Source organism: Apis laboriosa, unplaced genomic scaffold, assembly GCF_014066325.1.
Source record: "Apis laboriosa isolate Shangri-la unplaced genomic scaffold, ASM1406632v1 scaffold91_cov154, whole genome shotgun sequence".
Lineage (NCBI taxonomy): Eukaryota > Metazoa > Arthropoda > Insecta > Hymenoptera > Apidae > Apis > Apis laboriosa.
In genome coordinates, this window is record NW_025224773.1 from 586675 (window position 1) to 601897 (window position 15223).

Sequence of the window (15223 nt, forward strand, 5' to 3'; positions counted from 1 at the left end):
CAATTTTCTGCCATTAAGCTCAAATATTCGAAATATCTCTAATATTCCAATTCAGATTTCGAGGCTCGTTTTATTGCAAAATGTAACGCATTGCGGGCGTATATCGAAGCGATTGTTTCGACAATTGCGTTAGAAATTCGAGCGGAAACAGCATTCGGTACGGGAAATCTCGATTATCCGGATGTGATTGAAGACACTTTCATATATCGGTACTTCCATTAAGCGAACTTTCTATTATCTCCACGCGCAATAAAACGTTAACGATCGATTATCCGCGAATAAATTCGCTTATTAACGTCTGCAATAATATGGCAGCTGATAAGTAATATAGGTTGGCGAATTTTAATTGTTAATTACGTTTCCTAATTAGTTCTATGATTTCGATAAATAACCTCGATATTCTCCTGATAATTATATTTAATAATCGAGCGTTGTATTTTCTGTTCTAGTTTGAAACGTCGAACAGCGAAAGAAGAGTGTTTATCACGTTGCGAAAAGAATGTAATTTTTATTTTATTTTATCAAAATGTTATTTTTTTAAGAATTAACCATTTCAATGATATCCATTGATTTGAAATATATTATATAAATTCTGAGAATTAAAACTTCTTGAATAATTCAAGATATATTAGAATATTGTATATTAGAATATTTAAAATTATTATTAACGAAGACAATAAATTATTAATTTATAAGAAAAGTTTTATTTTAAGATAGATCTCTCGTAACCAATGCTTGCTTGACTAAAAATTCTTGAATATTAGAAAGGAGGGAAGAATATTTTAACGCAAATTACACGTACAGAGAAAAGATGACAGACAAATAGATTACAATCACAGTGTTGCTAATTTGATTACGACGAGTTTTCCCCATTTAACCGGGTCAAATATTTACCCTCGACGAAAAATCACTCGTGGGTGTTCGAGCCGTGTATGTACTCGTCATTATACAAACTAACAATCTGCAACGATCTTTAGAAAGGAAGTTACGGAAGATCAAAGATATCCGGAAGCTTGTTTCCCCGAATGGGGGATCGGGAACTATCACGGGTATAACGGGAAGGCCGGGGATAAATATAAGAAGCTTTGGATGCAGAGAGAAGCCCGGGGCATCTCGGAATTTCCTTCGACGAAAGAAGATCCTAAAAAGCTGCATCGCTGTTCTGAATCGTCGAATTGTAAAGAAAGAAATTGCGCGGCTCGCTCTCGAAGACGATTAAAATTTCCAACTACTTCCATCCTCCATAAACTTTCCGCATTATTCATCACCGCTTCGACGAGAACTTTCTATCTGTAAAAAGGAAAATTGAAGATACGAAACGAAATCGTAAAAAAAAAAAAAAAAAAGAAAAAGAAAAGGAAAAAAAGGAAAAAAAAGAAAGAATGAAATAAGTACGAAAGTGTTGTAAAAATGCTTCTCTTTGCTACATATTATTCCTCCATTGCCATAAAGCGGTGGTCCGACACCGACTCTGAAACCGTAAAAGGGATCTTGGGAAGAAGAATAATGAACTCGGATGATATTGCAGCAGAAAGAATTTAATTTTTTGCTTGGTGAACGCGAGGCGAGCGAGCGAACATCATTGAATCTTCTTTCGAGACCGATTTCCACGCGGGGAAATTTGAATAAAATTATTTATTATAGCGAGAGGAACTTTGAAATTACGCGTGGATCGAACGTAAAATTTGATATTTTAAAGAAGAATTGAAAAATTCTTGAGTTTCTGAAATTATACGAATTTAATAGGGAAGAGTATTTTCTTTTTTTTTTTTATATTTTTGTAAATAAATAAGAAGAGAGGTGTGTCAAGTTTCGATTTATGACGCAGAAACGAGGAAAATTTTTATTTAAATTTATCGCTTCCCTGTTTATTTTTGATGCGGTTACCTTTTTACAACACCTGTACTACTTTATGATATGATGCTTGATATAATATATTTGATCGTACTCCTAAACGTGTTTCCCATGCATTCTACATTTCACATTTCATTAACACGATAAAAGAAACATTCAGTTAATTGCTCATTATCGTGCCATTCTTTATTTCATTTTTAATTCATACACCAATAAAATTTAACAATTTCATTTTTATCGTATGAAGTCAACCATGATCAGTAGGAGTAAATGGCTTCGAAAAAATATTTAATCGATCACAAAACACCATTTAATCTCCAAATCTGTTATCTCAATGATCCGTCGACTATTGCACGCATAAATTATTCCATCATTCCGTTCCTCAACTAATTTACCGATCGAGCAAATATGATACCCTTTTCCAACGAATAGAATGACAGTAAGACCTGACAAATGCCAACACAAGGAGGGGGGCCAGTGAAACAGTCATAAATCGTGATGCGCGGCCGGAAGACGCTGTTTCGCCGGTTAACAAGCGCGGTGATCGCGGATGTCGAACAAGGGTTGCTCATCATGGCTAAAGAATGGCCGGTATGGAATAATTGTTTCGAGTAACACTGCACGAGGGTTAACCGTATAAGAGCGAGTAATTACCCGTTTCGCATCCACAACTCCATTAAACCGGGAAGAAGAAGCAATTACTAAGAGGGGAAGCCAACTTTCACCACTTTATGCCGCCCTGCTAAACACCAACTCGGAATTACTTTCGTATTATTGTGCCTTTGTGGCGCGTGGTAATTAATCTTCTATTCGTTACCAAGTTGGATCAGAATGGAGGGAGAAGGAAAAAGGTTGATGCAAAGGGATGAATGGAGGGAGATTCTTTCGACAACATTGGAAAGAAGATTTCTTGGATGAGGGGCGGCTTCTTTTGGAGGTATGTTAAAAGTTTTGTTGATTAACTTAACTTTAGTTCAGAAATTGAGGATACTGTTACACGGAGATATAATTGGAATCGATTTTGAAAGTTGAAATTTAATCTTCGAAGGGCTGTAAAGTCATTAAAATGGCTCGACAAGAATTTTGTGTAAAATGTGTCTTGTACAAATATATGTGTATACAATATGTATCAGTTTCTATAAATCTATGTTGTAACATTAGTCTTTTGAAAATTAGTTAGATTAAAGTATATAAATATAATTAATTATATAATATTAATATAAATTAAAAATAATTTGAATATTGATATGTAGATATGCTTTTGGAAAATAATTATTAATTAATGTTTCAGATGTATATAATATGTATCAGTTTCTATAAATCTATGTTGTAACATCAGCCTTTTGAAAATTAGTTAGATTAAAGTATATAAATATAATTAATTATATAATATTAATATAAATTAAAAATAATTTGAATATTGATATGTAGATATGCTTTTGGAAAATAATTATTAATTAATGTTTCAGATTGTGACAAGAGTAATAAATATAGTTATGAAATAAACAGGAAGAGAAAGAATTCTCTTTTAATATCTCTTTTCTCATTATGCCACAATTGGCACATCTGGTACGTGTTTTTATAAGAAAATAAAAGGAAAATTATAAAATTTGAATAAGAATGTTGTCTACACATTTTGAAATACTTAAATTTTATAACATTTGAATTGATATCACATATTAATATTTAAATAATTTTAAAATAATTTTTATAAATTGATCCCTCTTGAATTCTTATTATTGTCTCATTATTGTTATACTTAGGTTCCAAATCACGTTGAATGGTGATTGAAATCAAGGGACAAAGTGGTGAAGGTACAATTAGCAGTCCATTGTTCTTTGAAAGTTTGCGAGTTTCAGATATTCTTATCTTGTTCGAGATTTCATTAAGTTACGGTTTTAAACGAAATCAAAGTGATTCTCATTAATTCGCGGTTAATTTCAACTTAAAAACGGACTAAACGATCCGTGAATATTTCGACTATCCCCGATTATATTTGCTGATCAAATTGTAAAAGTTCGATACGATGAACGTTTCAGTTCTCTGGTCTTTGGAAGAGTAAAGAATTTTTTTTCCTTTCTTTCTTTTTTCTTTTTTTCCTGTATCTCAGGCGTGATTAAATTAAAAAGAACGAAGCATTTAATCCACCAAATGACTTCATTCGAAGCAGTTGTTCCTACAGAAAGATCTCCTCTACCTCGCGAAATTACTTATCCTTCTACAATTACATTTCACCCGGTAAAATGAAACTCTTACCCCTCCCCATTCTTTCACCTTAATTCGTAATTTCTTTTATAATTCCAACTATACCGGGATGAGAAGCGTGATTTACCCCTAATAAACTTCATTCGATCGTGCTTGAATCTCGATTTGAACCTAGCAATAATCGAAATTTCACTTAATTTTATCGATCCTCCGAAAAGTTGGCGTTATAATATCAAATGTTAAATTGCCAACTGGACAATTGCATTAATATTAGATGACGTTTCAAATAAGAATTTATTATCTGACTTCTTCTATTCTAATATTTATCATAAATTCATCGTAAAAAAAACAATGTCAGAGTCTCGTTAAAAAAATAATAATAATATCTTATCTATGCACATATAGAATATTTCATTGTAAACAATCACCATTCAAATTCAATTTTATTATTCTTCATTTCCATCTCGCACTCTTGCTAATTGCTTCATCAATTATTCTTAACCAATTATCCAATATATACAATAAAAAGGCAATGGACTTCATTCATATTCACATTCCATTCAGAAATCAGGATCAGGTATCGATCAGGAATCCAAGTATTCCTCGAAAATTTTTCTACTTTTCTTCAGATGCATTATCACGCACGTGGATACTTCGAATCCTTTGTCTCATTTTCATATCTGTCGATTGTTTCTCTCCTCTTCCCTCTCATCTTCCCCGTTCCCCGATTGCGCCTTCCAGTTTCCTTGTTGCATTGTCCCGCACTTTGTGCACGCGCGCCAATCTAGATTGCTTTCGATGCAGCGTCCTCGATTCCCCCCTTCTACCTCCCCCCTCCTTCCTTCTCCCTCATTGACATTCCGTTTTTCTCGCAGATTCGTTTCCATTGGGTATTTTCGTCCGAGTGTCGTCGTCGTCGCGATTTCATTGGGTCCCATATCGAGAAGAGGAGATCGAGAAACGACGAGGCACGACGAGAACGTGTGTATGTGTGTGTGTGTGTGGGTGTGCGTGTGTGTGTGAATCGCGTGGAATTCGAGTTAATCTTGATCACGAGTCGAGAAGTTGTATACATATTTGAGATAGATAATGATGAAATGGAAGATGAGAGTTTGAAAATTGTTAGGTCGGATTGTTTTGCGAATATTACGATCTCGAAGGAGGGAGGTTGTAAGAAAAATAATTTTTGATTATCTTTCGTGCATTCAAATGAATTCTTTTGGCCATTCCTGGAAATGGTTTCTATTTTTCTCCTTTAATTCTTTATGTGCATTGAGTACAAGAAATAATTTTTTTTTTAGTTTTTCTAATATTATTTCTTAGAAAGTAGCTATTGGTATAAAATTGTTCGTTTTGGAAATATGGAAGAAAAAGAACAGTTTTGAGGATCAGATTATCAAAATTATTTTGAATTTCTATTCAATGCTTATCAATGCTTATTAATATTATTTGTTCAATAAATAATTCGTTTAAGAGTTTGCAAACATTTTTTCTGAAAATTGGACATACTTTTTGCAATTACTTTCAAAATACACGTGCAATTGATTTTCATTGCAATCTTGTAATTTCATGTTTTTAATGATACGATTCTATTATTGAAAATATAAAATTTTATGCATACAATACTGTTACAAAATCATGTATTCGTTTATAGAAAATCTAGCACAATGTACGAACGATTTCTTTTCTCTTCGATTGAATCAAGTTCGAAACCGAGATATAGAGGGGTTAATTAATTCCTGCTAGCTTAACGATCGACCCAGAAACCTTGATTTTTAGAGGAATTCGGCCGAAAATGGCCCCGTGGAGGCGTTGTAAATGGAAAATATTGTGGATAGGTATCGAAAAGTTCCCTGGTTATTTGGAATCGGGGTTAAGTGGGGTGAATTTTAACGGTTCACTGCGTTGTATCTCGCGTTTCATTCTCGTTTGTACCTTGCATTTGATAGTTATTTTTGTATTTCAATCGTAAAATTCTAAATTTTTCTTCATTAATATTCGAATGAAATATATTCGTTTTTGTTTAAGAAAGAGTTACGAAGGATTTGTTGGAAGATTTTCAAAGTATTTTCAAAGTTTCAATCTCAGAAGTATTCTTATATTACATAACGAAAAAAGTTATTTTATCTAAAATTTTGTGTATATAAATCGTGATAGGTAGAAAATTTATCATTTTTTAAAAAGTTAACATGTTTTGCAGAGTTTTAAAATATTTCTTCTCACAATTTACATAAATTTAGATATTTATTTTTCGTATATTAATCTCTTGTAATGAAAGCTGCCATTTTTTCGACATTTTTTACCATTTTTTTGACATTTTTTACCATTTTTTGAATTCTCAAAGAATTCATGAATAAACCGATCATTTTATTTTTATTATTTGGAACATCTTATTTGTTTTTAACAATATTAATAAATTTTTTATATGAAAGTTAAATGGTTTCGAGAGAGGCATATTCTGATATTAATTTTCTCATATGTTGACTCGTATAGGATTTACGAAAATCGATTTTTTAAATAGAATCATACGTTTTCTAATGATTCAATAGTTGCATTTCAAATACTTTACAAAAAAAATATTAAAGTTTATATAGCAAATAATTATTAAACTAATTAAATATCTTTTAAACTAATGAATTTTTGCTATAAATGAATCAACTTTTTTTATAAAGAATAAAGAGTTTCATCTAATTGTGCATTAAAAAACATATAGTTCTCATTAAAAAAATGAAGTTAACTTCCATAAGTCCTCGACGTATCGATTTGTACAAAAATTAATGACATCGGATTATTCGTAACTTGAAATCATATAACTTTCGTCTGAAATATTTTTTAATATAATATAAATATAATATTGTCATATAATCCATCCCTTACATTCCTTAATCCTTTAGAATTAAGTAAACTGTTAAAAAAATGATTAATTGGCTAAAAATATGGCTATATAAAAGGTAAGTATAGAAGGATAACTATAAAAAGCAAATATAGAAAGGTAAGTATAACAGGTAAGTATAACAGGTAAGTATAAAAACAGTACAATAAATTATATGCAATCTTTTTAATAATTGTGACAATCTGATAAAAAATATTTGCGTTAGAATTCTAGAGAAAATATGTACAAAATTCTGTTAAAATATTTTACAAACATCAGCCCAAAAATTCGACAAAAATTCTTGTTTCTTAAAAATTCGATATTGTCTTAGGAGGACATAAATTGATAGAAGGTCGCTCAAGAAATTTTTCCGAGAACTCTAGTAATTCTTAGAAATGACGCAAAATTCTGGGAATGTCGAAAATTCCTGGAAATGAGGTCAAATTCTTAGAATCTCTAAAATTCTTGGAATTTTCCAAATAGATCAAACGAATAAAATTTTTGTCCAAAAATTTCACTTTGTATTAGGAGAACATGATATGATAGGAGGTCGATCGAAAAATTTTTCCGAGAAATGACGTCAAATTCTCGGAACCTCTAAAATTCTTGGAACTGACGTCAACTTCTGAGAATTTCTACTGTTCTTGGAACTGACGTCAAATTCTTGGAAATTTCCGAATGAATTTCGTACGGAAGAAGCAATTGGCCAAAAATTCGATTTTCTATTAGGAGAACATAACTTAAAAGGAGTTTTTACACATTTGTCGTATATACACCGCTCTCCTATTCATTTTTTTACCATTTTTCTTAGCGTTGCCATTTTTTTTAGAGCTTTAAAGCATATTTGTTCACAATTTATGTAAATTTAGATAACTACATCGTGCGCACCTATTTTTTACCATGAATGCTGTTATTTTTGGTACGTTTTTTATCATTTTTTTAATTTTTTAAAAAATAACGTTGTATCTCAATTATTTGGAATAATTCGACTGTTTTTAGCTACCGAATGCATACTATATTATACCGGGTGTCCCAATGGCATTATCTGATGTATCGCGCTTGTTTTTAGAGATATTAAAAAATGTTGTAAGTGAAAGTTGAATGGTTTCGAGAATAGCACATCCCTTTGTTACTCATTTTTTTCTTTTTAGAAGCGTAAAAGATTTATACATGTGAATGTTGTTTCTTTAAATAGAACCATAGACATTTTAATACACAGATTGATGTATCATAGCATTCTCCGTAAAAAAGTATTCAACCATATGTAGCAAAAAACTTATAGTTTCGGAAATAAATAAATTTAATTGAATATCTTCAAAACTAATGGTTTTTTACCATAAATGGTCCTATACATTTTTATAGAGAATTTGAAGGTGCATATACTGGAGTTCTAAATTGTATACAACTCCATTTAAAAAAATAAAGCTGAGCTTGATAAGTTTTTTATGAGTGCATTTACGGAAAATCTTAGGAAACGAGAATATAGCCCTTTCGAAACCCTTCAGCTTTTATTCGAAGCATTTTTCAATATTCTTAAAAACAAGCGAGATATTTAAGAAAAAAACATTGAGATCGAAATTCCCGGACCGATTGAAAAATTTTTGTCCAAAAATTTCACTTTGTATTAGGAGAACATGATATGATAGGAGGTCGATCGAAAAATTTTTCCGAGAAATGACGTCAAATTCTCGGAACCTCTAAAATTCTTGGAACTGACGTCAACTTCTGAGAATTTCTACTGTTCTTGGAACTGACGTCAAATTCTTGGAAATTTCCGAATGAATTTCGTACGGAAGAAGCAATTGGCCAAAAATTCGATTTTCTATTAGGAGAACATAACTTAAAAGGAGTTTTTACACATTTGTCGTATATACACCGTTCTCCTATTCATTTTTTTACCATTTTTCTTAGCGTTGCCATTTTTTTTAGAGCTTTAAAGCATATTTGTTCACAAATTATGTAAATTTAGATAACTACATCGTGCGCACCTATTTTTTAACATGAATGCTGTTATTTTTGGTAAGTTTTTTATCATTTTTTTAATTTTTTAAAAAATAACGTTGTATCTCAATTATTTGGAATAATTCGACTGTTTTTAGCTACCGAATGCATACTATATTATACCGGGTGTCCCAATGGCATTATCTGATGTATCGCGCTTGTTTTTAGAGATATTAAAAAATGTTGTAAGTGAAAGTTGAATGGTTTCGAGAGTAGCACATCCCTTTGTTACTCATTTTTTTCTTTTTAGAAGCGTAAAGGATTTATACAAGTGAATGTTGTTTTTTTAAATAGAACCATAGATTTTTTAATACACAGATTGATGTATCGTAGCATTCTCCGTAGAAAAGTATTCAACCATATGTAGCAAAAAACTTACAGTTTCGGAAATAAATAAATTTAATTGAATATCTTTTAAACTAATGGTTTTTTACCATAAAAGGTCCTATACATTTTTATAGAGAATTTGAGGGTGCATATAGTTCTGGAGTTCTAAATTGTATACAATTCCATTTAAAAAAATAAAGCTGAGCTTGATAAGTTTTTTACGAGTGCATTTACGGAAAATCTGAGGACACGAGAATATAACCCTTTCGAAACCCTTCAACTTTTATCCCAAGCACTTTTCAATATTGTTAAAAACAAACGAGATATTTAAAAAAAAAGATTGAGATCGAAATTCCCGGACCGATTGAAAAATTTTTGTCCAAAAATTTCACTTTGTATTAGGAGAACATGATATGATAGGAGGTCGATCGAAAAATTTTTCCGAGAAATGACGTCAAATTCTCGGAACCTCTAAAATTCTTGGAACTGACGTCAACTTCTGAGAATTTCTACTGTTCTTGGAACTGACGTCAAATTCTTGGAAATTTCCGAATGAATTTCTTATGGAAGAAGCAATTGGCCATAAATTCGATTTTCTATTAGGAGAACATAATTCATGAATAGGTGGTATTTGAAATTTTTCCAGATATTTCATGGTAAAAATATTTGTCTTATTTTTCGAATATTTATTAGATGAATATAATCACAGATATCGTATTATTTGATGTTTTAGTAAAATTTATTGTACTTTTTTTCTTTTTTTATACTCACCTTTTATACTTACCTTTTATACTCACCTGTATACTTATCTATTCGCCAAATTTTTTCAGGAACGATTCATTTTTTCATCATTTTCCTTATATCTAGTTTCATTTACTTATATCTAGTTGATTGGATACTAAACATTTTATAAGAACAAAAAAATACTGAAACTTTTATTTTTTTAACGTTATTTGCTATTATAATCCCATAAGTCTGGTCTATTTATGATCCATTGTGCTCTCAAGTTTCATTAGAAGTAAATTTTTACTTTCTTAATGTGAAACCCATTACTCACAAAGAAAAGTGCACAGCCAGAAAAGAATTTTTCTTCTTTTTTCGTTCTAATCGCTTGAAAATCTATATTATATTCAATGTTTCTTTCTTTATATTGCCAAAATCCGCTTTATCGCCGCCGTTAAAAGTCGGTTCTTCGATCAGTTTACGAGTTCCCGTGTATCGATATCGGCCCACGGTAACACCGATGTTTCAACACTATTTTTATAATTTTTGTCGAGTCTGAAACGGTCGTATAAATTGGAACAGCTCATTAACAGCGCGTTATATTAAATTTCGCTAATTATGTCACGATTTGTCGCAAATGAAACGTCGCCGCCTGTACGCCCGTCACTCACCCGATAATTAGCGACGAGAAAGAGAGAGAGAAAGAGAAAGAAAGAGAGAGAGAGAGAGAGAGAGAGAGAGAAAGAAGAAAACGTGAAAACGTGTCACCAAGAATGAAATTCCATTGAAAGAATTCCGTTCTGCCTCGAAACTTCAACATCCACGTTGATTTATTCACCATTAATTAGATTCCCCGTTAATATTCCCATTCTCGCCACATTTATTCCCCATTTTCGTCTCCCTTCCCCCTTCCCCCTCCTCCCTTTTTTAATCTCGTTTCATCGATAAAATTCAAAACGCGCGTTCGCCCTGCAATTTTTACGATTTATATAAGAGATTTTTATTCCATACCACGTATCATGATGAATTTAAATTAAAAAAAAAAAAAAAGAGAGAACAGTAGTGGTTGGAGAAGGATAAAAAAAAAAAAAAAAAAGAAAAATACAAAACAAACAATTCGTGCGATCGAATACCTTCGAAATCGTTTCCCGTCTATAAACGTCCTGTGTGTATAACTCGGCTTCTCTCTCTCTCTCTCTCTGTCTCTCTCTTTTTTGTCCCCGTGCAAACGGGATTGAGCGAAATTATGCCCCGTTTATTTTTTATTATCTCTTCTCCCGTGAAAATGGCGCGAGAACGCGATCCTTCTCCGCTTTCACACGGATGCTCTTCTGTCTCGCGAGTCAGTAAATCGTGTTTCGATGCCCATTATGGGTGTTGATCGTTGCATCAGGATACGCACGGTTAGAACTTCCGTTATCGGAATATACGTGAACATCAACCCTATTCGAATGTTCTGACCGAGCATTCTACGCTATCTGCTTCACTCATTGTATCGTGAACAGACGTGTTTCCTTATCGTAGCATACGTGGAAATTAAATTTAATAATTGAAATTGATATTTGATAGTTGTAGTAAGAAGAGTAACGTCAAAATAGGGGAGGGGACGCGCGTGGAAGAGGAGAATAAGGGACCGTGGAGTTGGAGAGAATGTGCGGATTTTGTTTTGAAAGGGCGAGGAATTTTTTTTTGAGGCGACACGTAGCTGTTTTGTTCATCTATTCATTTATTTTTTTAAATAAATCATTACATTTTTTTTTGTACATACAAGAGTTCTTTATAAAATACTTTTATAATTCTAATATATGCAATATTAATTGTTAAAACGAAATTGGAGATATTTAAAAAATTAGAATGTTACAAAATATTCTGATGAATACACTATCATTGGAATTAAAAAATAAAAAGGAAGAAATTTTACAATAAAAGTTATGAATTTTTTATATCACTATCTCTTTCTTATTGTAAATAATAATTATTATTTATTTAAATGAAAATATAAATATAAAATAATTCATTTAAATAAATTTGTGTACCATTAGCCATTAAATTATTCTCATTTGTCTATTATAGTTAGATAAGATTCTACTATATAAGTATCTTACTTATAATAAGTCATACTTTTAGATCAATAATGATTTCATTTTTCTTTGGCAAAAGTTTAGTTCAATTTTGAGAAAGAAATTGTATATGTAAAATTTGCAGTTAAATGATTTATAGTGAAGATATTATAATAATATAATTGTAATTGTAACAGCAAAGAAAGAGATTTACTTTTTAAGATAATATATTCATGAGTAATTTTAGAATGGCTAGATCTATTTGCAAATTTTGTTTTTTCCCTTGTACTGGTTAATTGAAAGAGAATTTAATCCTTATCTTAATTCTACTACATACAATGTATGCAATGAAGATTATAGATATATATACCACTAGACTATAACTTTAATAATCCTTGTACCACTAAATCTATGATAATAAATATAAAGTTTAAAATATTATATTTTTCTAGAAATTTACAAAATGCATTTACATTTAAATAAAGTTAAGATTAAATTAAATTCATTTCCACCATATATATGAGAACTTTTTTTACACAACTGAATTAAATTATACAAATCACAAGTTTTAATCTTATCAATCTTAATAAATTTTCTAGTACGTAACAGTAATGAATTTAAAAATATTTGCAAATCGTTTATACATTTATTTTATATATATATATATATTTAACAATAGAAATTATAAATCCTGGTCCAATTTCAATTATGAAATCTCTACAATTTGTTTAAGTAAATATACATAGTTACACAATCAATAATAATAACTATCAAATAAATAATACAATTTAAATATTGAACGAAATCCAAATCAAATATCCGGAAAAAATAACAAAGGATCGAATTCCTTTCATTCGTAACAAAAATAAATCGTCAAATCATAAATCATTATTAAACAAATAAAAACGAAATTCTCAAAAAAACCTATTTCTCCTTAATTATATCATTGCACAAAATTTAAATTAATCCAACGGATAAAATTTAAGAGAGAATTTAATCTGATCTATCAATTCGAGTTCAGCTTTATCACGAAGGAAAAGGGAAAGAAAATCCATGCTCGACCGTGAGCAAAGCTCCATTATTTCGTGGTCACGCATACCAAGATTCCCAGGATTTCTTGCCCGTGGAAACGGCGAAAGTAACGTTTCACTTTCGCTGCCCTCCTCCTCCTCCTCCTCCTCCACCACGAAAGGAATCCCGAAACCACGTCACAGTCGAAAAATAGTTGACCGTTGAGCAAGCAAAGACAATTGCACCGCTGCAACCTCGGCCGACCGCTGTCGCCTCGCAGACTTAAGCCACAGGGGTGGCGGTTTTATGGCGCGTGCCCGACGCGGGGACAAGAGCAAATATTCCTTCTTCGTTCACGGGCTCTCGCTCACGAGATAGACGTTTCTTGTAACGTAGAGATTCCCACGGAAATCCTGATCCGCGTCCCGTGTTTGCTCGACCAACTTGCTTGTCGCGGGAACCTCGTATTTGTTTCGTTATTTAATTGCCTTGTTTCTCTTCCTAATTGGACCGAGCATGGTTTTAATGCCTCGTAATGCGGAACTCGCGAGGTGGAAGTGGAAGTATTTTTCTTTTTTTGTTTTTATTCCTTGAAAAAGAGGGAAAAAATTGTTCTGTCTTTTAGCAGCGGTAAGTTATGTACGTATAGAAGGATAGTAGGAATTCTAAGAGATTACTTTCTACTAACCTTTCTCTTTTTTAGGTGGTAGACTTTAAAGGATTATATTCGTTTACAAATGAAGAATATACGATCCCCTCTTTTTTTTCAATTTTTATAGTTATTTTATTGGAAAAAGAAGGGCTTGCTTTCCCCTCTCCAAAAGAATTTTATTTCTTTTATTCCCATTTTTGCATTCATATGGATAAAATATGGGAAATTCTATTCAGTTGTTTTAAGAGGAACGAGGGATATTTTTCTTTTCTAATCTTGTTTTCTTTCCTTTATTTTTCTGAACTTTGCATTCAAACGATAGGGACAACGAAGAACATTTCTTCGTTTTTCAATCCACCTTTTTCAACCTCATATTATATTTATGTAATAGATGAGAGATTATACGTTAGGAGATCTCGCTTAGGAACCGGTGAAACGTTGGTGCTTTCGAAGATTTACAACCGAAGTTTGTCTATAAAATTATGTAACTGCGTTGGCTGAACCGTATTATTAATCTTTGTAACGTAGGAACATGTGTGCATGCAAATTTATGGATATTATACAATTCGAGAAGCGCGCAACGTGTGTTTATTTCTGAATGTGTTTAGAGTTGTGCTCATAATGCGTTGATATCAATCATATAAAATTTACAATACAAATAAATTCCTGTTAATTCCTTAGTCGAAAAACAATCGTCTCCTTTCCTCAATTATTTCTTTTTTAACCCGCGAAACTACCCTTTCTAAAAATCGTACGATCCACCACCTTTATTCCACCTTCTTTATTTTAATACTTTCGCTGCAACCTTCTTTCCAACCTTCTTTCTTGAATAACACATTCAACCCCTTCCCTCCGATCTCAGAACACCACGCATCATTACGCACCCTACAAAAGAAATAAGAAATCCGAATACAGAGAGAAAACATATCTCTCCAATTACAATCCCTCTTCCAAATCCCTGTCACTCGTCCATCCCCCAAAACAACATCTTCACCATCCCTCACGTCAGACCCTCTTCTCTCCCCAAAAAGAAAACCATTTCCTCGAATATCTGTCGCCTGGAAACTTCCAAACGCACTGTGGTCCTCTTTGACCACTTTGATCTCTCTCTCTCTCTCCCCTCCCCTCGTTCCTCTTATTTCACGCATCTCCAACGAAAACGATCCAATTGGAAAGAAGCTGATTCCTTCTACGAGTCGAGTCGTATTTTTCGACCACGCTTGGCGGGGAAATATTAGCGGGAAGGAAATGGGGATGCGCTTTGGGTCGATGCACTTTTGGCACGCGTCGAGGAGGGGATCGTTACCGCTCGCACAGACAGAGGGGGTGGAGTGTCGCACACACGTAGGGAAGAGTGACAATGAATAAGTGTGCGGTGTTTGCTGCACGTTTGTCGCTCCCCCCTCCTCTGGCGACATCGACACACCACGTCTTGGCCAATCTCTTGGCTATGAAGCGAGGGAACAACGAGGTTGGGGGTTGGATTCCTTTCGGGGGATGGTTTCTTGAGATTACGGA

The 15223-nt window shown here is 32.4% G+C and overlaps 1 protein-coding gene and 1 long non-coding RNA gene across 10 annotated transcripts in view; both read right to left on the reverse strand.

Annotated features, from left to right (window-relative positions):
• Nucleotides 1-15223, reverse strand: part of LOC122719620 (hemicentin-2) — a 401244-nt gene that overhangs the window by 185327 nt on the left and 200694 nt on the right. The window lies entirely within an intron of this gene.
• Nucleotides 12935-15223, reverse strand: part of LOC122719622 — an 87750-nt gene continuing 85461 nt past the window's right edge. Inside the window, exon 5 of the long non-coding RNA XR_006347663.1 lies at nucleotides 12935-13642. This is a non-coding gene — a long non-coding RNA (uncharacterized LOC122719622). The remainder of the gene's footprint in view (nucleotides 13643-15223) is intronic.